General features: G+C 38.3%; 50 non-coding genes and 13 pseudogenes across 50 annotated transcripts; all 63 read right to left on the bottom strand.

Annotated features, from left to right (window-relative positions):
• Positions 1-156: 156 nt before the first annotated feature.
• On the bottom strand, positions 157-273 carry LOC120576714 (5S ribosomal RNA). Its single transcript, XR_005642792.1, has one exon. It is a non-coding gene; the product is annotated as a 5S ribosomal RNA (ribosomal RNA).
• Positions 274-441: 168 nt separating this feature from the next.
• LOC120576197 (uncharacterized) lies at positions 442-556 on the bottom strand (annotated as a pseudogene).
• Positions 557-723: 167 nt separating this feature from the next.
• On the bottom strand, positions 724-837 carry LOC120576206 (uncharacterized; annotated as a pseudogene).
• A 168-nt stretch (positions 838-1,005) lies between these two features.
• On the bottom strand, positions 1,006-1,122 carry LOC120576182 (uncharacterized; annotated as a pseudogene).
• Positions 1,123-1,290: 168 nt separating this feature from the next.
• Positions 1,291-1,404, bottom strand: LOC120576207 (uncharacterized; annotated as a pseudogene).
• Positions 1,405-1,571: 167 nt separating this feature from the next.
• Positions 1,572-1,686, bottom strand: LOC120576195 (uncharacterized; annotated as a pseudogene).
• A 168-nt stretch (positions 1,687-1,854) lies between these two features.
• On the bottom strand, positions 1,855-1,972 carry LOC120576736 (5S ribosomal RNA). The gene has a single exon (XR_005642814.1). It is a non-coding gene; the product is annotated as a 5S ribosomal RNA (ribosomal RNA).
• Positions 1,973-2,140: 168 nt separating this feature from the next.
• Positions 2,141-2,257, bottom strand: LOC120576185 (uncharacterized; annotated as a pseudogene).
• A 168-nt stretch (positions 2,258-2,425) lies between these two features.
• Positions 2,426-2,543, bottom strand: LOC120576707 (5S ribosomal RNA). The gene has a single exon (XR_005642785.1). It is a non-coding gene; the product is annotated as a 5S ribosomal RNA (ribosomal RNA).
• Positions 2,544-2,711: 168 nt separating this feature from the next.
• On the bottom strand, positions 2,712-2,830 carry LOC120576645 (5S ribosomal RNA). The gene has a single exon (XR_005642723.1). It is a non-coding gene; the product is annotated as a 5S ribosomal RNA (ribosomal RNA).
• Positions 2,831-2,998: 168 nt separating this feature from the next.
• Positions 2,999-3,117, bottom strand: LOC120576644 (5S ribosomal RNA). Its single transcript, XR_005642722.1, has one exon. It is a non-coding gene; the product is annotated as a 5S ribosomal RNA (ribosomal RNA).
• A 167-nt stretch (positions 3,118-3,284) lies between these two features.
• On the bottom strand, positions 3,285-3,401 carry LOC120576762 (5S ribosomal RNA). Its single transcript, XR_005642840.1, has one exon. It is a non-coding gene; the product is annotated as a 5S ribosomal RNA (ribosomal RNA).
• A 168-nt stretch (positions 3,402-3,569) lies between these two features.
• LOC120576643 (5S ribosomal RNA) lies at positions 3,570-3,688 on the bottom strand. The gene has a single exon (XR_005642721.1). It is a non-coding gene; the product is annotated as a 5S ribosomal RNA (ribosomal RNA).
• A 168-nt stretch (positions 3,689-3,856) lies between these two features.
• LOC120576642 (5S ribosomal RNA) lies at positions 3,857-3,975 on the bottom strand. The gene has a single exon (XR_005642720.1). It is a non-coding gene; the product is annotated as a 5S ribosomal RNA (ribosomal RNA).
• Positions 3,976-4,143: 168 nt separating this feature from the next.
• LOC120576641 (5S ribosomal RNA) lies at positions 4,144-4,262 on the bottom strand. The gene has a single exon (XR_005642719.1). It is a non-coding gene; the product is annotated as a 5S ribosomal RNA (ribosomal RNA).
• Positions 4,263-4,430: 168 nt separating this feature from the next.
• On the bottom strand, positions 4,431-4,546 carry LOC120576184 (uncharacterized; annotated as a pseudogene).
• A 167-nt stretch (positions 4,547-4,713) lies between these two features.
• On the bottom strand, positions 4,714-4,832 carry LOC120576640 (5S ribosomal RNA). The gene has a single exon (XR_005642718.1). It is a non-coding gene; the product is annotated as a 5S ribosomal RNA (ribosomal RNA).
• Positions 4,833-4,999: 167 nt separating this feature from the next.
• On the bottom strand, positions 5,000-5,118 carry LOC120576638 (5S ribosomal RNA). Its single transcript, XR_005642716.1, has one exon. It is a non-coding gene; the product is annotated as a 5S ribosomal RNA (ribosomal RNA).
• A 168-nt stretch (positions 5,119-5,286) lies between these two features.
• LOC120576194 (uncharacterized) lies at positions 5,287-5,401 on the bottom strand (annotated as a pseudogene).
• A 168-nt stretch (positions 5,402-5,569) lies between these two features.
• Positions 5,570-5,688, bottom strand: LOC120576637 (5S ribosomal RNA). The gene has a single exon (XR_005642715.1). It is a non-coding gene; the product is annotated as a 5S ribosomal RNA (ribosomal RNA).
• A 168-nt stretch (positions 5,689-5,856) lies between these two features.
• LOC120576636 (5S ribosomal RNA) lies at positions 5,857-5,975 on the bottom strand. Its single transcript, XR_005642714.1, has one exon. It is a non-coding gene; the product is annotated as a 5S ribosomal RNA (ribosomal RNA).
• Positions 5,976-6,142: 167 nt separating this feature from the next.
• On the bottom strand, positions 6,143-6,258 carry LOC120576180 (uncharacterized; annotated as a pseudogene).
• A 168-nt stretch (positions 6,259-6,426) lies between these two features.
• Positions 6,427-6,545, bottom strand: LOC120576635 (5S ribosomal RNA). The gene has a single exon (XR_005642713.1). It is a non-coding gene; the product is annotated as a 5S ribosomal RNA (ribosomal RNA).
• Positions 6,546-6,712: 167 nt separating this feature from the next.
• Positions 6,713-6,831, bottom strand: LOC120576634 (5S ribosomal RNA). Its single transcript, XR_005642712.1, has one exon. It is a non-coding gene; the product is annotated as a 5S ribosomal RNA (ribosomal RNA).
• Positions 6,832-6,998: 167 nt separating this feature from the next.
• On the bottom strand, positions 6,999-7,114 carry LOC120576179 (uncharacterized; annotated as a pseudogene).
• Positions 7,115-7,282: 168 nt separating this feature from the next.
• Positions 7,283-7,401, bottom strand: LOC120576633 (5S ribosomal RNA). The gene has a single exon (XR_005642711.1). It is a non-coding gene; the product is annotated as a 5S ribosomal RNA (ribosomal RNA).
• Positions 7,402-7,568: 167 nt separating this feature from the next.
• On the bottom strand, positions 7,569-7,685 carry LOC120576760 (5S ribosomal RNA). The gene has a single exon (XR_005642838.1). It is a non-coding gene; the product is annotated as a 5S ribosomal RNA (ribosomal RNA).
• A 168-nt stretch (positions 7,686-7,853) lies between these two features.
• Positions 7,854-7,972, bottom strand: LOC120576632 (5S ribosomal RNA). Its single transcript, XR_005642710.1, has one exon. It is a non-coding gene; the product is annotated as a 5S ribosomal RNA (ribosomal RNA).
• A 168-nt stretch (positions 7,973-8,140) lies between these two features.
• LOC120576735 (5S ribosomal RNA) lies at positions 8,141-8,258 on the bottom strand. The gene has a single exon (XR_005642813.1). It is a non-coding gene; the product is annotated as a 5S ribosomal RNA (ribosomal RNA).
• A 168-nt stretch (positions 8,259-8,426) lies between these two features.
• On the bottom strand, positions 8,427-8,545 carry LOC120576631 (5S ribosomal RNA). Its single transcript, XR_005642709.1, has one exon. It is a non-coding gene; the product is annotated as a 5S ribosomal RNA (ribosomal RNA).
• A 168-nt stretch (positions 8,546-8,713) lies between these two features.
• Positions 8,714-8,832, bottom strand: LOC120576630 (5S ribosomal RNA). Its single transcript, XR_005642708.1, has one exon. It is a non-coding gene; the product is annotated as a 5S ribosomal RNA (ribosomal RNA).
• A 168-nt stretch (positions 8,833-9,000) lies between these two features.
• Positions 9,001-9,119, bottom strand: LOC120576629 (5S ribosomal RNA). Its single transcript, XR_005642707.1, has one exon. It is a non-coding gene; the product is annotated as a 5S ribosomal RNA (ribosomal RNA).
• A 167-nt stretch (positions 9,120-9,286) lies between these two features.
• On the bottom strand, positions 9,287-9,405 carry LOC120576627 (5S ribosomal RNA). Its single transcript, XR_005642705.1, has one exon. It is a non-coding gene; the product is annotated as a 5S ribosomal RNA (ribosomal RNA).
• A 168-nt stretch (positions 9,406-9,573) lies between these two features.
• Positions 9,574-9,692, bottom strand: LOC120576626 (5S ribosomal RNA). The gene has a single exon (XR_005642704.1). It is a non-coding gene; the product is annotated as a 5S ribosomal RNA (ribosomal RNA).
• A 167-nt stretch (positions 9,693-9,859) lies between these two features.
• LOC120576625 (5S ribosomal RNA) lies at positions 9,860-9,978 on the bottom strand. The gene has a single exon (XR_005642703.1). It is a non-coding gene; the product is annotated as a 5S ribosomal RNA (ribosomal RNA).
• Positions 9,979-10,146: 168 nt separating this feature from the next.
• LOC120576624 (5S ribosomal RNA) lies at positions 10,147-10,265 on the bottom strand. Its single transcript, XR_005642702.1, has one exon. It is a non-coding gene; the product is annotated as a 5S ribosomal RNA (ribosomal RNA).
• Positions 10,266-10,432: 167 nt separating this feature from the next.
• Positions 10,433-10,551, bottom strand: LOC120576623 (5S ribosomal RNA). The gene has a single exon (XR_005642701.1). It is a non-coding gene; the product is annotated as a 5S ribosomal RNA (ribosomal RNA).
• Positions 10,552-10,718: 167 nt separating this feature from the next.
• Positions 10,719-10,837, bottom strand: LOC120576622 (5S ribosomal RNA). The gene has a single exon (XR_005642700.1). It is a non-coding gene; the product is annotated as a 5S ribosomal RNA (ribosomal RNA).
• Positions 10,838-11,005: 168 nt separating this feature from the next.
• Positions 11,006-11,123, bottom strand: LOC120576706 (5S ribosomal RNA). The gene has a single exon (XR_005642784.1). It is a non-coding gene; the product is annotated as a 5S ribosomal RNA (ribosomal RNA).
• Positions 11,124-11,291: 168 nt separating this feature from the next.
• Positions 11,292-11,409, bottom strand: LOC120576704 (5S ribosomal RNA). Its single transcript, XR_005642782.1, has one exon. It is a non-coding gene; the product is annotated as a 5S ribosomal RNA (ribosomal RNA).
• Positions 11,410-11,577: 168 nt separating this feature from the next.
• On the bottom strand, positions 11,578-11,696 carry LOC120576621 (5S ribosomal RNA). Its single transcript, XR_005642699.1, has one exon. It is a non-coding gene; the product is annotated as a 5S ribosomal RNA (ribosomal RNA).
• A 167-nt stretch (positions 11,697-11,863) lies between these two features.
• LOC120576734 (5S ribosomal RNA) lies at positions 11,864-11,981 on the bottom strand. The gene has a single exon (XR_005642812.1). It is a non-coding gene; the product is annotated as a 5S ribosomal RNA (ribosomal RNA).
• Positions 11,982-12,149: 168 nt separating this feature from the next.
• On the bottom strand, positions 12,150-12,268 carry LOC120576620 (5S ribosomal RNA). Its single transcript, XR_005642698.1, has one exon. It is a non-coding gene; the product is annotated as a 5S ribosomal RNA (ribosomal RNA).
• A 167-nt stretch (positions 12,269-12,435) lies between these two features.
• On the bottom strand, positions 12,436-12,550 carry LOC120576188 (uncharacterized; annotated as a pseudogene).
• Positions 12,551-12,718: 168 nt separating this feature from the next.
• LOC120576733 (5S ribosomal RNA) lies at positions 12,719-12,836 on the bottom strand. The gene has a single exon (XR_005642811.1). It is a non-coding gene; the product is annotated as a 5S ribosomal RNA (ribosomal RNA).
• Positions 12,837-13,004: 168 nt separating this feature from the next.
• On the bottom strand, positions 13,005-13,123 carry LOC120576619 (5S ribosomal RNA). The gene has a single exon (XR_005642697.1). It is a non-coding gene; the product is annotated as a 5S ribosomal RNA (ribosomal RNA).
• Positions 13,124-13,290: 167 nt separating this feature from the next.
• On the bottom strand, positions 13,291-13,409 carry LOC120576618 (5S ribosomal RNA). The gene has a single exon (XR_005642696.1). It is a non-coding gene; the product is annotated as a 5S ribosomal RNA (ribosomal RNA).
• Positions 13,410-13,577: 168 nt separating this feature from the next.
• On the bottom strand, positions 13,578-13,695 carry LOC120576732 (5S ribosomal RNA). The gene has a single exon (XR_005642810.1). It is a non-coding gene; the product is annotated as a 5S ribosomal RNA (ribosomal RNA).
• A 168-nt stretch (positions 13,696-13,863) lies between these two features.
• Positions 13,864-13,982, bottom strand: LOC120576616 (5S ribosomal RNA). Its single transcript, XR_005642694.1, has one exon. It is a non-coding gene; the product is annotated as a 5S ribosomal RNA (ribosomal RNA).
• A 168-nt stretch (positions 13,983-14,150) lies between these two features.
• Positions 14,151-14,265, bottom strand: LOC120576202 (uncharacterized; annotated as a pseudogene).
• A 168-nt stretch (positions 14,266-14,433) lies between these two features.
• Positions 14,434-14,552, bottom strand: LOC120576615 (5S ribosomal RNA). Its single transcript, XR_005642693.1, has one exon. It is a non-coding gene; the product is annotated as a 5S ribosomal RNA (ribosomal RNA).
• Positions 14,553-14,720: 168 nt separating this feature from the next.
• On the bottom strand, positions 14,721-14,838 carry LOC120576731 (5S ribosomal RNA). Its single transcript, XR_005642809.1, has one exon. It is a non-coding gene; the product is annotated as a 5S ribosomal RNA (ribosomal RNA).
• A 168-nt stretch (positions 14,839-15,006) lies between these two features.
• On the bottom strand, positions 15,007-15,125 carry LOC120576614 (5S ribosomal RNA). Its single transcript, XR_005642692.1, has one exon. It is a non-coding gene; the product is annotated as a 5S ribosomal RNA (ribosomal RNA).
• A 168-nt stretch (positions 15,126-15,293) lies between these two features.
• LOC120576692 (5S ribosomal RNA) lies at positions 15,294-15,411 on the bottom strand. The gene has a single exon (XR_005642770.1). It is a non-coding gene; the product is annotated as a 5S ribosomal RNA (ribosomal RNA).
• Positions 15,412-15,579: 168 nt separating this feature from the next.
• On the bottom strand, positions 15,580-15,698 carry LOC120576613 (5S ribosomal RNA). Its single transcript, XR_005642691.1, has one exon. It is a non-coding gene; the product is annotated as a 5S ribosomal RNA (ribosomal RNA).
• A 168-nt stretch (positions 15,699-15,866) lies between these two features.
• On the bottom strand, positions 15,867-15,985 carry LOC120576612 (5S ribosomal RNA). Its single transcript, XR_005642690.1, has one exon. It is a non-coding gene; the product is annotated as a 5S ribosomal RNA (ribosomal RNA).
• Positions 15,986-16,153: 168 nt separating this feature from the next.
• Positions 16,154-16,269, bottom strand: LOC120576725 (5S ribosomal RNA). The gene has a single exon (XR_005642803.1). It is a non-coding gene; the product is annotated as a 5S ribosomal RNA (ribosomal RNA).
• A 168-nt stretch (positions 16,270-16,437) lies between these two features.
• On the bottom strand, positions 16,438-16,556 carry LOC120576611 (5S ribosomal RNA). The gene has a single exon (XR_005642689.1). It is a non-coding gene; the product is annotated as a 5S ribosomal RNA (ribosomal RNA).
• A 168-nt stretch (positions 16,557-16,724) lies between these two features.
• On the bottom strand, positions 16,725-16,843 carry LOC120576610 (5S ribosomal RNA). Its single transcript, XR_005642688.1, has one exon. It is a non-coding gene; the product is annotated as a 5S ribosomal RNA (ribosomal RNA).
• A 168-nt stretch (positions 16,844-17,011) lies between these two features.
• On the bottom strand, positions 17,012-17,130 carry LOC120576584 (5S ribosomal RNA). Its single transcript, XR_005642662.1, has one exon. It is a non-coding gene; the product is annotated as a 5S ribosomal RNA (ribosomal RNA).
• Positions 17,131-17,298: 168 nt separating this feature from the next.
• LOC120576609 (5S ribosomal RNA) lies at positions 17,299-17,417 on the bottom strand. Its single transcript, XR_005642687.1, has one exon. It is a non-coding gene; the product is annotated as a 5S ribosomal RNA (ribosomal RNA).
• Positions 17,418-17,585: 168 nt separating this feature from the next.
• Positions 17,586-17,703, bottom strand: LOC120576730 (5S ribosomal RNA). Its single transcript, XR_005642808.1, has one exon. It is a non-coding gene; the product is annotated as a 5S ribosomal RNA (ribosomal RNA).
• A 168-nt stretch (positions 17,704-17,871) lies between these two features.
• Positions 17,872-17,988, bottom strand: LOC120576170 (uncharacterized; annotated as a pseudogene).
• Positions 17,989-17,993: the final 5 nt, after the last annotated feature.

Below are 17,993 nucleotides of genomic sequence, written 5' to 3'. Positions count from 1 at the left end.
CGTTGTAATTGTATATATGCATTTCTAAGTTTATTTTTCAAAAAAACGTCAAACTACGATATTAACGAATAGAGTTTTAGGTTGCGTAAATTAACGGAAAAAATGAAATACAATCGAAGTTTATTTTTCAAAAGCGACGTAAAATTTTGGCAAAAAGAGGTGCAACACAAGGACTTCCCAGGAGGTCACCCATCCTAGTACTACTCTCGCCAAGCACGCTTAACTGCGAGTTCTGATGGGATCCGGTGCATTAGTGCTGGTATGATCGCACCTGAGAGTAAAGCGTTGTAATTGTATATATGCATTTCTAAGTTTATTTTTCAAAAAAGACGTCAAACTACGCTAATTAACGAATAGAGTTTTAGGTTGCGTAAATTAACGGAAAAAATGAAATACAATCGAAGTTTATTTTTCAAAAGCGACGTAAAATTTTGGCAAAAAGAGGTGCAACACAAGGACTTCCCAGGAGGTCACCCATCCTAGTACTACTCTCGCCAAGCACGCTTACTGCGAGTTCTGATGGGATCCGTGCATTAGTGCTGGTATGATCGCACCTGAGAGTAAAGCGTTGTAATTGTATATATGCATTTCTAAGTTTATTTTTCAAAAAAGACGTCAAACTACGCTATTAACGAATAGAGTTTTAGGTTGCGTAAATTAACGGAAAAAATGAAATACAATCGAAGTTTATTTTCCAAAAGCGAGTTAAAATTTTGGCAAAAAGAGGTGCAACACAAGGACTTCCTGGAGGTCACCCATCCTAGTACTACTCTCGCCAAGCACGCTTAACTGCGAGTTCTGATGGGATCCGGCATTAGTGCTGGTATGATCGCACCTGAGAGTAAAGCGTTGTAATTGTATATATGCATTTCTAAGTTTATTTTTCAAAAAAGACGTCAAACTACGCTAATTAACGAATAGAGTTTTAGGTTGCGTAAATTAACGGAAAAAATGAAATACAATCGAAGTTTATTTTCCAAAAGCGAGTTAAAATTTTGGCAAAAAGAGGTGCAACACAAGGACTTCCAGGAGGTCACCCATCCTAGTACTACTCTCGCCAAGCACGCTTAGCTGCGTAGTTCTGATGGGATCCGAAGCATTAGTGCTGGTATGATCGCACCTGAGAGTAAAGCGTTGTAATTGTATATATGCATTTCTAAGTTTATTTTTCAAAAAAGACGTCAAACTACGCTAATTAACGAATAGAGTTTTAGGTTGCGTAAATTAACGGAAAAAATGAAATACAATCGAAGTTTATTTTCCAAAAGCGAGTTAAAATTTTGGCAAAAAGAGGTGCAACACAAGGACTTCCAGGAGGTCACCCATCCTAGTACTACTCTCGCCAAGCACGCTTACTGCGAGTTCTGATGGGATCCGTGCATTAGTGCTGGTATGATCGCACCTGAGAGTAAAGCGTTGTAATTGTATATATGCATTTCTAAGTTTTTTTTTCAAAAAAACGTCAAACTACGCTAATTAACGAATAGAGTTTTAGGTTGCGTAAATTAACGGAAAAAATGAAATACAATCGAAGTTTATTTTTCAAAAGCGACGTAAAATTTTGGCAAAAAGAGGTGCAACACAAGGACTTCCCAGGAGGTCACCCATCCTAGTACTACTCTCGCCAAGCACGCTTACTGCGAGTTCTGATGGGATCCGTGCATTAGTGCTGGTATGATCGCACCTGAGAGTAAAGCGTTGTAATTGTATATATGCATTTCTAAGTTTATTTTTCAAAAAAGACGTCAAACTACGCTAATTAACGAATAGAGTTTTAGGTTGCGTAAATTAACGGAAAAAATGAAATACAATCGAAGTTTATTTTTCAAAAGCGACGTAAAATTTTGGCAAAAAGAGGTGCAACACAAGGACTTCCCAGGAGGTCACCCATCCTAGTACTACTCTCGCCAAGCACGCTTAGCTGCGTAGTTCTGATGGGATCCGAAGCATTAGTGCTGGTATGATCGCACCTGAGAGTAAAGCGTTGTAATTGTATATATGCATTTCTAAGTTTATTTTTCAAAAAAGACGTCAAACTACGCTAATTAACGAATAGAGTTTTAGGTTGCGTAAATTAACGGAAAAAATGAAATACAATCGAAGTTTATTTTTCAAAAGCGACGTAAAATTTTGGCAAAAAGAGGTGCAACACAAGGACTTCCCAGGAGGTCACCCATCCTAGTACTACTCTCGCCAAGCACGCTTACTGCGTAGTTCTGATGGGATCCGAAGCATTAGTGCTGGTATGATCGCACCTGAGAGTAAAGCGTTGTAATTGTATATATGCATTTCTAAGTTTATTTTTCAAAAAAGACGTCAAACTACGCTAATTAACGAATAGAGTTTTAGGTTGCGTAAATTAACGGAAAAAATGAAATACAATCGAAGTTTATTTTTCAAAAGCGACGTAAAATTTTGGCAAAAAGAGGTGCAACACAAGGACTTCCCAGGAGGTCACCCATCCTAGTACTACTCTCGACCAAGCACGCTTAGCTGCGTAGTTCTGATGGGATCCGAGCATTAGTGCTGGTATGATCGCACCTGAGAGTAAAGCGTTGTAATTGTATATATGCATTTCTAAGTTTATTTTTCAAAAAAGACGTCAAACTACGCTAATTAACGAATAGAGTTTTAGGTTGCGTAAATTAACGGAAAAAATGAAATACAATCGAAGTTTATTTTTCAAAAGCGACGTAAAATTTTGGCAAAAAGAGGTGCAACACAAGGACTTCCCAGGAGGTCACCCATCCTAGTACTACTCTCGACCAAGCACGCTTAGCTGCGTAGTTCTGATGGGATCCGAAGCATTAGTGCTGGTATGATCGCACCTGAGAGTAAAGCGTTGTAATTGTATATATGCATTTCTAAGTTTATTTTTCAAAAAAGACGTCAAACTACGCTAATTAACGAATAGAGTTTTAGGTTGCGTAAATTAACGGAAAAAATGAAATACAATCGAAGTTTATTTTTCAAAAGCGACGTAAAATTTTGGCAAAAAGAGGTGCAACACAAGGACTTCCCAGGAGGTCACCCATCCTAGTACTACTCTCGACCAAGCACGCTTAGCTGCGTAGTTCTGATGGGATCCGAAGCATTAGTGCTGGTATGATCGCACCTGAGAGTAAAGCGTTGTAATTGTATATATGCATTTCTAAGTTTATTTTTCAAAAAAGACGTCAAACTACGATATTAACGAATAGAGTTTTAGGTTGCGTAAATTAACGGAAAAAATGAAATACAATCGAAGTTTATTTTTCAAAAGCGACGTAAAATTTTGGCAAAAAGAGGTGCAACACAAGGACTTCCCAGGAGGTCACCCATCCTAGTACTACTCTCGCCAAGCACGCTTAGCTGCGTAGTTCTGATGGGATCCGTGCATTAGTGCTGGTATGATCGCACCTGAGAGTAAAGCGTTGTAATTGTATATATGCATTTCTAAGTTTATTTTTCAAAAAAGACGTCAAACTACGCTAATTAACGAATAGAGTTTTAGGTTGCGTAAATTAACGGAAAAAATGAAATACAATCGAAGTTTATTTTTCAAAAGCGACGTAAAATTTTGGCAAAAAGAGGTGCAACACAAGGACTTCCCAGGAGGTCACCCATCCTAGTACTACTCTCGACCAAGCACGCTTAGCTGCGTAGTTCTGATGGGATCCGAAGCATTAGTGCTGGTATGATCGCACCTGAGAGTAAAGCGTTGTAATTGTATATATGCATTTCTAAGTTTATTTTTCAAAAAAGACGTCAAACTACGATATTTAACGAATAGAGTTTTAGGTTGCGTAAATTAACGGAAAAAATGAAATACAATCGAAGTTTATTTTTCAAAAGCGACGTAAAATTTTGGCAAAAAGAGGTGCAACACAAGGACTTCCCAGGAGGTCACCCATCCTAGTACTACTCTCGACCAAGCACGCTTAGCTGCGTAGTTCTGATGGGATCCGAAGCATTAGTGCTGGTATGATCGCACCTGAGAGTAAAGCGTTGTAATTGTATATATGCATTTCTAAGTTTATTTTTCAAAAAAGACGTCAAACTACGATATTTAACGAATAGAGTTTTAGGTTGCGTAAATTAACGGAAAAAATGAAATACAATCGAAGTTTATTTTTCAAAAGCGACGTAAAATTTTGGCAAAAAGAGGTGCAACACAAGGACTTCCCAGGAGGTCACCCATCCTAGTACTACTCTCGACCAAGCACGCTTAGCTGCGTAGTTCTGATGGGATCCGAAGCATTAGTGCTGGTATGATCGCACCTGAGAGTAAAGCGTTGTAATTGTATATATGCATTTCTAAGTTTATTTTTCAAAAAAGACGTCAAACTACGATATTTAACGAATAGAGTTTTAGGTTGCGTAAATTAACGGAAAAAATGAAATACAATCGAAGTTTATTTTTCAAAAGCGACGTAAAATTTTGGCAAAAAGAGGTGCAACACAAGGACTTCCCAGGAGGTCACCCATCCTAGTACTACTCTCGCCAAGCACGCTTACTGCGAGTTCTGATGGGATCCGGTGCATTAGTGCTGGTATGATCGCACCTGAGAGTAAAGCGTTGTAATTGTATATATGCATTTCTAAGTTTTTTTTCAAAAAAGACGTCAAACTACGCTAATTAACGAATAGAGTTTTAGGTTGCGTAAATTAACGGAAAAAATGAAATACAATCGAAGTTTATTTTTCAAAAGCGACGTAAAATTTTGGCAAAAAGAGGTGCAACACAAGGACTTCCCAGGAGGTCACCCATCCTAGTACTACTCTCGACCAAGCACGCTTAGCTGCGTAGTTCTGATGGGATCCGAAGCATTAGTGCTGGTATGATCGCACCTGAGAGTAAAGCGTTGTAATTGTATATATGCATTTCTAAGTTTATTTTTCAAAAAAGACGTCAAACTACGCTATTAACGAATAGAGTTTTAGGTTGCGTAAATTAACGGAAAAAATGAAATACAATCGAAGTTTATTTTTCAAAAGCGACGTAAAATTTTGGCAAAAAGAGGTGCAACACAAGGACTTCCCAGGAGGTCACCCATCCTAGTACTACTCTCGACCAAGCACGCTTAGCTGCGTAGTTCTGATGGGATCCGAAGCATTAGTGCTGGTATGATCGCACCTGAGAGTAAAGCGTTGTAATTGTATATATGCATTTCTAAGTTTATTTTTCAAAAAAGACGTCAAACTACGCTAATTAACGAATAGAGTTTTAGGTTGCGTAAATTAACGGAAAAAATGAAATACAATCGAAGTTTATTTTTCAAAAGCGACGTAAAATTTTGGCAAAAAGAGGTGCAACACAAGGACTTCCCAGGAGGTCACCCATCCTAGTACTACTCTCGCCAAGCACGCTTACTGCGAGTTCTGATGGGATCCGTGCATTAGTGCTGGTATGATCGCACCTGAGAGTAAAGCGTTGTAATTGTATATATGCATTTCTAAGTTTATTTTTCAAAAAAGACGTCAAACTACGCTAATTAACGAATAGAGTTTTAGGTTGCGTAAATTAACGGAAAAAATGAAATACAATCGAAGTTTATTTTTCAAAAGCGACGTAAAATTTTGGCAAAAAGAGGTGCAACACAAGGACTTCCCAGGAGGTCACCCATCCTAGTACTACTCTCGACCAAGCACGCTTAGCTGCGTAGTTCTGATGGGATCCGAAGCATTAGTGCTGGTATGATCGCACCTGAGAGTAAAGCGTTGTAATTGTATATATGCATTTCTAAGTTTATTTTTCAAAAAAGACGTCAAACTACGATATTTAACGAATAGAGTTTTAGGTTGCGTAAATTAACGGAAAAAATGAAATACAATCGAAGTTTATTTTTCAAAAGCGACGTAAAATTTTGGCAAAAAGAGGTGCAACACAAGGACTTCCCAGGAGGTCACCCATCCTAGTACTACTCTCGACCAAGCACGCTTAGCTGCGTAGTTCTGATGGGATCCGAAGCATTAGTGCTGGTATGATCGCACCTGAGAGTAAAGCGTTGTAATTGTATATATGCATTTCTAAGTTTATTTTTCAAAAAAGACGTCAAACTACGATATTAACGAATAGAGTTTTAGGTTGCGTAAATTAACGGAAAAAATGAAATACAATCGAAGTTTATTTTTCAAAAGCGACGTAAAATTTTGGCAAAAAGAGGTGCAACACAAGGACTTCCCAGGAGGTCACCCATCCTAGTACTACTCTCGCCAAGCACGCTTAGCTGCGAGTTCTGATGGGATCCGAGCATTAGTGCTGGTATGATCGCACCTGAGAGTAAAGCGTTGTAATTGTATATATGCATTTCTAAGTTTATTTTTCAAAAAAGACGTCAAACTACGCTAATTAACGAATAGAGTTTTAGGTTGCGTAAATTAACGGAAAAAATGAAATACAATCGAAGTTTATTTTTCAAAAGCGACGTAAAATTTTGGCAAAAAGAGGTGCAACACAAGGACTTCCCAGGAGGTCACCCATCCTAGTACTACTCTCGACCAAGCACGCTTAGCTGCGTAGTTCTGATGGGATCCGAAGCATTAGTGCTGGTATGATCGCACCTGAGAGTAAAGCGTTGTAATTGTATATATGCATTTCTAAGTTTATTTTTCAAAAAAGACGTCAAACTACGATATTAACGAATAGAGTTTTAGGTTGCGTAAATTAACGGAAAAAATGAAATACAATCGAAGTTTATTTTTCAAAAGCGACGTAAAATTTTGGCAAAAAGAGGTGCAACACAAGGACTTCCCAGGAGGTCACCCATCCTAGTACTACTCTCGACCAAGCACGCTTAGCTGCGTAGTTCTGATGGGATCCGAAGCATTAGTGCTGGTATGATCGCACCTGAGAGTAAAGCGTTGTAATTGTATATATGCATTTCTAAGTTTATTTTTCAAAAAAGACGTCAAACTACGATATTAACGAATAGAGTTTTAGGTTGCGTAAATTAACGGAAAAAATGAAATACAATCGAAGTTTATTTTTCAAAAGCGACGTAAAATTTTGGCAAAAAGAGGTGCAACACAAGGACTTCCCAGGAGGTCACCCATCCTAGTACTACTCTCGCCAAGCACGCTTAGCTGCGAGTTCTGATGGGATCCGAGCATTAGTGCTGGTATGATCGCACCTGAGAGTAAAGCGTTGTAATTGTATATATGCATTTCTAAGTTTATTTTTCAAAAAAGACGTCAAACTACGCTAATTAACGAATAGAGTTTTAGGTTGCGTAAATTAACGGAAAAAATGAAATACAATCGAAGTTTATTTTTCAAAAGCGACGTAAAATTTTGGCAAAAAGAGGTGCAACACAAGGACTTCCCAGGAGGTCACCCATCCTAGTACTACTCTCGACCAAGCACGCTTAGCTGCGTAGTTCTGATGGGATCCGAAGCATTAGTGCTGGTATGATCGCACCTGAGAGTAAAGCGTTGTAATTGTATATATGCATTTCTAAGTTTATTTTTCAAAAAAACGTCAAACTACGATATTTAACGAATAGAGTTTTAGGTTGCGTAAATTAACGGAAAAAATGAAATACAATCGAAGTTTATTTTTCAAAAGCGACGTAAAATTTTGGCAAAAAGAGGTGCAACACAAGGACTTCCCAGGAGGTCACCCATCCTAGTACTACTCTCGCCAAGCACGCTTAGCTGCGTAGTTCTGATGGGATCCGTGCATTAGTGCTGGTATGATCGCACCTGAGAGTAAAGCGTTGTAATTGTATATATGCATTTCTAAGTTTATTTTTCAAAAAAGACGTCAAACTACGCTAATTAACGAATAGAGTTTTAGGTTGCGTAAATTAACGGAAAAAATGAAATACAATCGAAGTTTATTTTTCAAAAGCGACGTAAAATTTTGGCAAAAAGAGGTGCAACACAAGGACTTCCCAGGAGGTCACCCATCCTAGTACTACTCTCGACCAAGCACGCTTAGCTGCGTAGTTCTGATGGGATCCGAAGCATTAGTGCTGGTATGATCGCACCTGAGAGTAAAGCGTTGTAATTGTATATATGCATTTCTAAGTTTATTTTTCAAAAAAGACGTCAAACTACGCTAATTAACGAATAGAGTTTTAGGTTGCGTAAATTAACGGAAAAAATGAAATACAATCGAAGTTTATTTTTCAAAAGCGACGTAAAATTTTGGCAAAAAGAGGTGCAACACAAGGACTTCCCAGGAGGTCACCCATCCTAGTACTACTCTCGCCAAGCACGCTTAGCTGCGTAGTTCTGATGGGATCCGAAGCATTAGTGCTGGTATGATCGCACCTGAGAGTAAAGCGTTGTAATTGTATATATGCATTTCTAAGTTTATTTTTCAAAAAAGACGTCAAACTACGCTAATTAACGAATAGAGTTTTAGGTTGCGTAAATTAACGGAAAAAATGAAATACAATCGAAGTTTATTTTTCAAAAGCGACGTAAAATTTTGGCAAAAAGAGGTGCAACACAAGGACTTCCCAGGAGGTCACCCATCCTAGTACTACTCTCGACCAAGCACGCTTAGCTGCGTAGTTCTGATGGGATCCGAAGCATTAGTGCTGGTATGATCGCACCTGAGAGTAAAGCGTTGTAATTGTATATATGCATTTCTAAGTTTATTTTTCAAAAAAGACGTCAAACTACGATATTTAACGAATAGAGTTTTAGGTTGCGTAAATTAACGGAAAAAATGAAATACAATCGAAGTTTATTTTTCAAAAGCGACGTAAAATTTTGGCAAAAAGAGGTGCAACACAAGGACTTCCCAGGAGGTCACCCATCCTAGTACTACTCTCGACCAAGCACGCTTAGCTGCGTAGTTCTGATGGGATCCGAAGCATTAGTGCTGGTATGATCGCACCTGAGAGTAAAGCGTTGTAATTGTATATATGCATTTCTAAGTTTATTTTTCAAAAAAGACGTCAAACTACGCTAATTAACGAATAGAGTTTTAGGTTGCGTAAATTAACGGAAAAAATGAAATACAATCGAAGTTTATTTTTCAAAAGCGACGTAAAATTTTGGCAAAAAGAGGTGCAACACAAGGACTTCCCAGGAGGTCACCCATCCTAGTACTACTCTCGACCAAGCACGCTTAGCTGCGTAGTTCTGATGGGATCCGAAGCATTAGTGCTGGTATGATCGCACCTGAGAGTAAAGCGTTGTAATTGTATATATGCATTTCTAAGTTTATTTTTCAAAAAAGACGTCAAACTACGTAATTAACGAATAGAGTTTTAGGTTGCGTAAATTAACGGAAAAAATGAAATACAATCGAAGTTTATTTTTCAAAAGCGACGTAAAATTTTGGCAAAAAGAGGTGCAACACAAGGACTTCCCAGGAGGTCACCCATCCTAGTACTACTCTCGACCAAGCACGCTTAGCTGCGTAGTTCTGATGGGATCCGAAGCATTAGTGCTGGTATGATCGCACCTGAGAGTAAAGCGTTGTAATTGTATATATGCATTTCTAAGTTTATTTTTCAAAAAAGACGTCAAACTACGATATTTAACGAATAGAGTTTTAGGTTGCGTAAATTAACGGAAAAAATGAAATACAATCGAAGTTTATTTTTCAAAAGCGACGTAAAATTTTGGCAAAAAGAGGTGCAACACAAGGACTTCCCAGGAGGTCACCCATCCTAGTACTACTCTCGACCAAGCACGCTTAGCTGCGTAGTTCTGATGGGATCCGAAGCATTAGTGCTGGTATGATCGCACCTGAGAGTAAAGCGTTGTAATTGTATATATGCATTTCTAAGTTTATTTTTCAAAAAAGACGTCAAACTACGCTATTAACGAATAGAGTTTTAGGTTGCGTAAATTAACGGAAAAAATGAAATACAATCGAAGTTTATTTTTCAAAAGCGACGTAAAATTTTGGCAAAAAGAGGTGCAACACAAGGACTTCCCAGGAGGTCACCCATCCTAGTACTACTCTCGACCAAGCACGCTTAGCTGCGTAGTTCTGATGGGATCCGAAGCATTAGTGCTGGTATGATCGCACCTGAGAGTAAAGCGTTGTAATTGTATATATGCATTTCTAAGTTTATTTTTCAAAAAAGACGTCAAACTACGCTAATTAACGAATAGAGTTTTAGGTTGCGTAAATTAACGGAAAAAATGAAATACAATCGAAGTTTATTTTTCAAAAGCGACGTAAAATTTTGGCAAAAAGAGGTGCAACACAAGGACTTCCCAGGAGGTCACCCATCCTAGTACTACTCTCGACCAAGCACGCTTAGCTGCGTAGTTCTGATGGGATCCGAAGCATTAGTGCTGGTATGATCGCACCTGAGAGTAAAGCGTTGTAATTGTATATATGCATTTCTAAGTTTATTTTTCAAAAAAGACGTCAAACTACGATATTAACGAATAGAGTTTTAGGTTGCGTAAATTAACGGAAAAAATGAAATACAATCGAAGTTTATTTTTCAAAAGCGACGTAAAATTTTGGCAAAAAGAGGTGCAACACAAGGACTTCCCAGGAGGTCACCCATCCTAGTACTACTCTCGACCAAGCACGCTTAGCTGCGTAGTTCTGATGGGATCCGAAGCATTAGTGCTGGTATGATCGCACCTGAGAGTAAAGCGTTGTAATTGTATATATGCATTTCTAAGTTTATTTTTCAAAAAAGACGTCAAACTACGATATTAACGAATAGAGTTTTAGGTTGCGTAAATTAACGGAAAAAATGAAATACAATCGAAGTTTATTTTTCAAAAGCGACGTAAAATTTTGGCAAAAAGAGGTGCAACACAAGGACTTCCCAGGAGGTCACCCATCCTAGTACTACTCTCGACCAAGCACGCTTAGCTGCGTAGTTCTGATGGGATCCGAAGCATTAGTGCTGGTATGATCGCACCTGAGAGTAAAGCGTTGTAATTGTATATATGCATTTCTAAGTTTATTTTTCAAAAAAGACGTCAAACTACGCTAATTAACGAATAGAGTTTTAGGTTGCGTAAATTAACGGAAAAAATGAAATACAATCGAAGTTTATTTTTCAAAAGCGACGTAAAATTTTGGCAAAAAGAGGTGCAACACAAGGACTTCCCAGGAGGTCACCCATCCTAGTACTACTCTCGACCAAGCACGCTTAGCTGCGTAGTTCTGATGGGATCCGAGCATTAGTGCTGGTATGATCGCACCTGAGAGTAAAGCGTTGTAATTGTATATATGCATTTCTAAGTTTATTTTTCAAAAAAGACGTCAAACTACGCTAATTAACGAATAGAGTTTTAGGTTGCGTAAATTAACGGAAAAAATGAAATACAATCGAAGTTTATTTTTCAAAAGCGACGTAAAATTTTGGCAAAAAGAGGTGCAACACAAGGACTTCCCAGGAGGTCACCCATCCTAGTACTACTCTCGACCAAGCACGCTTAGCTGCGTAGTTCTGATGGGATCCGAGCATTAGTGCTGGTATGATCGCACCTGAGAGTAAAGCGTTGTAATTGTATATATGCATTTCTAAGTTTATTTTTCAAAAAAGACGTCAAACTACGCTAATTAACGAATAGAGTTTTAGGTTGCGTAAATTAACGGAAAAAATGAAATACAATCGAAGTTTATTTTTCAAAAGCGACGTAAAATTTTGGCAAAAAGAGGTGCAACACAAGGACTTCCCAGGAGGTCACCCATCCTAGTACTACTCTCGACCAAGCACGCTTAGCTGCGTAGTTCTGATGGGATCCGAAGCATTAGTGCTGGTATGATCGCACCTGAGAGTAAAGCGTTGTAATTGTATATATGCATTTCTAAGTTTATTTTTCAAAAAAGACGTCAAACTACGATATTAACGAATAGAGTTTTAGGTTGCGTAAATTAACGGAAAAAATGAAATACAATCGAAGTTTATTTTTCAAAAGCGACGTAAAATTTTGGCAAAAAGAGGTGCAACACAAGGACTTCCCAGGAGGTCACCCATCCTAGTACTACTCTCGCCAAGCACGCTTAGCTGCGTAGTTCTGATGGGATCCGAAGCATTAGTGCTGGTATGATCGCACCTGAGAGTAAAGCGTTGTAATTGTATATATGCATTTCTAAGTTTATTTTTCAAAAAAGACGTCAAACTACGCTAATTAACGAATAGAGTTTTAGGTTGCGTAAATTAACGGAAAAAATGAAATACAATCGAAGTTTATTTTTCAAAAGCGACGTAAAATTTTGGCAAAAAGAGGTGCAACACAAGGACTTCCCAGGAGGTCACCCATCCTAGTACTACTCTCGACCAAGCACGCTTAGCTGCGTAGTTCTGATGGGATCCGAAGCATTAGTGCTGGTATGATCGCACCTGAGAGTAAAGCGTTGTAATTGTATATATGCATTTCTAAGTTTATTTTTCAAAAAAGACGTCAAACTACGATATTAACGAATAGAGTTTTAGGTTGCGTAAATTAACGGAAAAAATGAAATACAATCGAAGTTTATTTTTCAAAAGCGACGTAAAATTTTGGCAAAAAGAGGTGCAACACAAGGACTTCCCAGGAGGTCACCCATCCTAGTACTACTCTCGCCAAGCACGCTTACTGCGAGTTCTGATGGGATCGGTGCATTAGTGCTGGTATGATCGCACCTGAGAGTAAAGCGTTGTAATTGTATATATGCATTTCTAAGTTTATTTTTCAAAAAAGACGTCAAACTACGCTAATTAACGAATAGAGTTTTAGGTTGCGTAAATTAACGGAAAAAATGAAATACAATCGAAGTTTATTTTTCAAAAGCGACGTAAAATTTTGGCAAAAAGAGGTGCAACACAAGGACTTCCCAGGAGGTCACCCATCCTAGTACTACTCTCGCCAAGCACGCTTAGCTGCGTAGTTCTGATGGGATCCGAAGCATTAGTGCTGGTATGATCGCACCTGAGAGTAAAGCGTTGTAATTGTATATATGCATTTCTAAGTTTATTTTTCAAAAAAGACGTCAAACTACGCTAATTAACGAATAGAGTTTTAGGTTGCGTAAATTAACGGAAAAAATGAAATACAATCGAAGTTTATTTTTCAAAAGCGACGTAAAATTTTGGCAAAAAGAGGTGCAACACAAGGACTTCCCAGGAGGTCACCCATCCTAGTACTACTCTCGACCAAGCACGCTTAGCTGCGTAGTTCTGATGGGATCCGAAGCATTAGTGCTGGTATGATCGCACCTGAGAGTAAAGCGTTGTAATTGTATATATGCATTTCTAAGTTTATTTTTCAAAAAAGACGTCAAACTACGATATTAACGAATAGAGTTTTAGGTTGCGTAAATTAACGGAAAAAATGAAATACAATCGAAGTTTATTTTTCAAAAGCGACGTAAAATTTTGGCAAAAAGAGGTGCAACACAAGGACTTCCCAGGAGGTCACCCATCCTAGTACTACTCTCGACCAAGCACGCTTAGCTGCGTAGTTCTGATGGGATCCGAAGCATTAGTGCTGGTATGATCGCACCTGAGAGTAAAGCGTTGTAATTGTATATATGCATTTCTAAGTTTATTTTTCAAAAAAGACGTCAAACTACGCTAATTAACGAATAGAGTTTTAGGTTGCGTAAATTAACGGAAAAAATGAAATACAATCGAAGTTTATTTTTCAAAAGCGACGTAAAATTTTGGCAAAAAGAGGTGCAACACAAGGACTTCCCAGGAGGTCACCCATCCTAGTACTACTCTCGCCAAGCACGCTTAGCTGCGTAGTTCTGATGGGATCCGAAGCATTAGTGCTGGTATGATCGCACCTGAGAGTAAAGCGTTGTAATTGTATATATGCATTTCTAAGTTTATTTTTCAAAAAAGACGTCAAACTACGCTAATTAACGAATAGAGTTTTAGGTTGCGTAAATTAACGGAAAAAATGAAATACAATCGAAGTTTATTTTTCAAAAGCGACGTAAAATTTTGGCAAAAAGAGGTGCAACACAAGGACTTCCCAGGAGGTCACCCATCCTAGTACTACTCTCGACCAAGCACGCTTAGCTGCGTAGTTCTGATGGGATCCGAAGCATTAGTGCTGGTATGATCGCACCTGAGAGTAAAGCGTTGTAATTGTATATATGCATTTCTAAGTTTATTTTTCAAAAAAGACGTCAAACTACGATATTTAACGAATAGAGTTTTAGGTTGCGTAAATTAACGGAAAAAATGAAATACAATCGAAGTTTATTTTTCAAAAGCGACGTAAAATTTTGGCAAAAAGAGGTGCAACACAAGGACTTCCCAGGAGGTCACCCATCCTAGTACTACTCTCGCCAAGCACGCTTACTGCGAGTTCTGATGGGATCCGAGCATTAGTGCTGGTATGATCGCACCTGAGAGTAAAGCGTTGTAATTGTATATATGCATTTCTAAGTTTATTTTTCAAAAAAGACGTCAAACTACGCTAATTAACGAATAGAGTTTTAGGTTGCGTAAATTAACGGAAAAAATGAAATACAATCGAAGTTTATTTTTCAAAAGCGACGTAAAATTTTGGCAAAAAGAGGTGCAACACAAGGACTTCCCAGGAGGTCACCCATCCTAGTACTACTCTCGACCAAGCACGCTTAGCTGCGTAGTTCTGATGGGATCCGAAGCATTAGTGCTGGTATGATCGCACCTGAGAGTAAAGCGTTGTAATTGTATATATGCATTTCTAAGTTTATTTTTCAAAAAAGACGTCAAACTACGCTAATTAACGAATAGAGTTTTAGGTTGCGTAAATTAACGGAAAAAATGAAATACAATCGAAGTTTATTTTTCAAAAGCGACGTAAAATTTTGGCAAAAAGAGGTGCAACACAAGGACTTCCCAGGAGGTCACCCATCCTAGTACTACTCTCGCCAAGCACGCTTAGCTGCGTAGTTCTGATGGGATCCGAAGCATTAGTGCTGGTATGATCGCACCTGAGAGTAAAGCGTTGTAATTGTATATATGCATTTCTAAGTTTATTTTTCAAAAAAGACGTCAAACTACGCTAATTAACGAATAGAGTTTTAGGTTGCGTAAATTAACGGAAAAAATGAAATACAATCGAAGTTTATTTTTCAAAAGCGACGTAAAATTTTGGCAAAAAGAGGTGCAACACAAGGACTTCCCAGGAGGTCACCCATCCTAGTACTACTCTCGACCAAGCACGCTTAGCTGCGTAGTTCTGATGGGATCCGAAGCATTAGTGCTGGTATGATCGCACCTGAGAGTAAAGCGTTGTAATTGTATATATGCATTTCTAAGTTTATTTTTCAAAAAAGACGTCAAACTACGATATTTAACGAATAGAGTTTTAGGTTGCGTAAATTAACGGAAAAAATGAAATACAATCGAAGTTTATTTTTCAAAAGCGACGTAAAATTTTGGCAAAAAGAGGTGCAACACAAGGACTTCCCAGGAGGTCACCCATCCTAGTACTACTCTCGACCAAGCACGCTTAACTGCGTAGTTCTGATGGGATCCGAGCATTAGTGCTGGTATGATCGCACCTGAGAGTAAAGCGTTGTAATTGTATATATGCATGTCTAAGTTTATTTTTCAAAAAAGACGTCAAACTACGCTAATTAACGAATAGAGTTTTAGGTTGCGTAAATTAACGGAAAAAATGAAATACAATCGAAGTTTATTTTTCAAAAGCGACGTAAAATTTTGGCAAAAAGAGGTGCAACACAAGGACTTCCCAGGAGGTCACCCATCCTAGTACTACTCTCGACCAAGCACGCTTAGCTGCGTAGTTCTGATGGGATCCGAAGCATTAGTGCTGGTATGATCGCACCTGAGAGTAAAGCGTTGTAATTGTATATATGCATTTCTAAGTTTATTTTTCAAAAAAGACGTCAAACTACGCTAATTAACGAATAGAGTTTTAGGTTGCGTAAATTAACGGAAAAAATGAAATACAATCGAAGTTTATTTTTCAAAAGCGACGTAAAATTTTGGCAAAAAGAGGTGCAACACAAGGACTTCCCAGGAGGTCACCCATCCTAGTACTACTCTCGACCAAGCACGCTTAGCTGCGTAGTTCTGATGGGATCCGAAGCATTAGTGCTGGTATGATCGCACCTGAGAGTAAAGCGTTGTAATTGTATATATGCATTTCTAAGTTTATTTTTCAAAAAAGACGTCAAACTACGATATTTAACGAATAGAGTTTTAGGTTGCGTAAATTAACGGAAAAAATGAAATACAATCGAAGTTTATTTTTCAAAAGCGACGTAAAATTTTGGCAAAAAGAGGTGCAACACAAGGACTTCCCAGGAGGTCACCCATCCTAGTACTACTCTCGCCAAGCACGCTTAACTGCGAGTTCTGATGGGATCGGTGCATTAGTGCTGGTATGATCGCACCTGAGAGTAAAGCGTTGTAATTGTATATATGCATTTCTAAGTTTATTTTTCAAAAAAGACGTCAAACTACGCTAATTAACGAATAGAGTTTTAGGTTGCGTAAATTAACGGAAAAAATGAAATACAATCGAAGTTTATTTTTCAAAAGCGACGTAAAATTTTGGCAAAAAGAGGTGCAACACAAGGACTTCCCAGGAGGTCACCCATCCTAGTACTACTCTCGACCAAGCACGCTTAGCTGCGTAGTTCTGATGGGATCCGAAGCATTAGTGCTGGTATGATCGCACCTGAGAGTAAAGCGTTGTAATTGTATATATGCATTTCTAAGTTTATTTTTCAAAAAAGACGTCAAACTACGCTAATTAACGAATAGAGTTTTAGGTTGCGTAAATTAACGGAAAAAATGAAATACAATCGAAGTTTATTTTTCAAAAGCGACGTAAAATTTTGGCAAAAAGAGGTGCAACACAAGGACTTCCCAGGAGGTCACCCATCCTAGTACTACTCTCGACCAAGCACGCTTAGCTGCGTAGTTCTGATGGGATCCGAAGCATTAGTGCTGGTATGATCGCACCTGAGAGTAAAGCGTTGTAATTGTATATATGCATTTCTAAGTTTATTTTTCAAAAAAGACGTCAAACTACGATATTTAACGAATAGAGTTTTAGGTTGCGTAAATTAACGGAAAAAATGAAATACAATCGAAGTTTATTTTTCAAAAGCGACGTAAAATTTTGGCAAAAAGAGGTGCAACACAAGGACTTCCCAGGAGGTCACCCATCCTAGTACTACTCTCGCCCAAGCACGCTTAACAGCGTAGTTCTGATGGGATCCGAAGCATTAGTGCTGGTATGATCGCACCTGAGAGTAAAGCGTTGTAATTGTATATATGCATTTCTAAGTTTATTTTTCAAAAAAGACGTCAAACTACGCTAATTAACGAATAGAGTTTTAGGTTGCGTAAATTAACGGAAAAAATGAAATACAATCGAAGTTTATTTTTCAAAAGCGACGTAAAATTTTGGCAAAAAGAGGTGCAACACAAGGACTTCCCAGGAGGTCACCCATCCTAGTACTACTCTCGACCAAGCACGCTTAGCTGCGTAGTTCTGATGGGATCCGAAGCATTAGTGCTGGTATGATCGCACCTGAGAGTAAAGCGTTGTAATTGTATATATGCATTTCTAAGTTTATTTTTCAAAAAAGACGTCAAACTACGCTAATTAACGAATAGAGTTTTAGGTTGCGTAAATTAACGGAAAAAATGAAATACAATCGAAGTTTATTTTTCAAAAGCGACGTAAAATTTTGGCAAAAAGAGGTGCAACACAAGGACTTCCCAGGAGGTCACCCATCCTAGTACTACTCTCGCCAAGCACGCTTAGCTGCGTAGTTCTGATGGGATCCGAAGCATTAGTGCTGGTATGATCGCACCTGAGAGTAAAGCGTTGTAATTGTATATATGCATTTCTAAGTTTATTTTTCAAAAAAGACGTCAAACTACGCTAATTAACGAATAGAGTTTTAGGTTGCGTAAATTAACGGAAAAAATGAAATACAATCGAAGTTTATTTTTCAAAAGCGACGTAAAATTTTGGCAAAAAGAGGTGCAACACAAGGACTTCCTAGGAGGTCACCCATCCTAGTACTACTCTCGCCAAGCACGCTTAGCTGCGTAGTTCTGATGGGATCCGTGCATTAGTGCTGGTATGATCGCACCTGAGAG

Source organism: Medicago truncatula, chromosome 6, assembly GCF_003473485.1.
Source record: "Medicago truncatula cultivar Jemalong A17 chromosome 6, MtrunA17r5.0-ANR, whole genome shotgun sequence".
In the NCBI taxonomy this organism is placed as follows: domain Eukaryota; kingdom Viridiplantae; phylum Streptophyta; class Magnoliopsida; order Fabales; family Fabaceae; genus Medicago; species Medicago truncatula.
The sequence above is the reverse complement of the archived record's forward strand: the minus strand, read 5'-3'. Positions and strand labels throughout refer to the sequence as shown.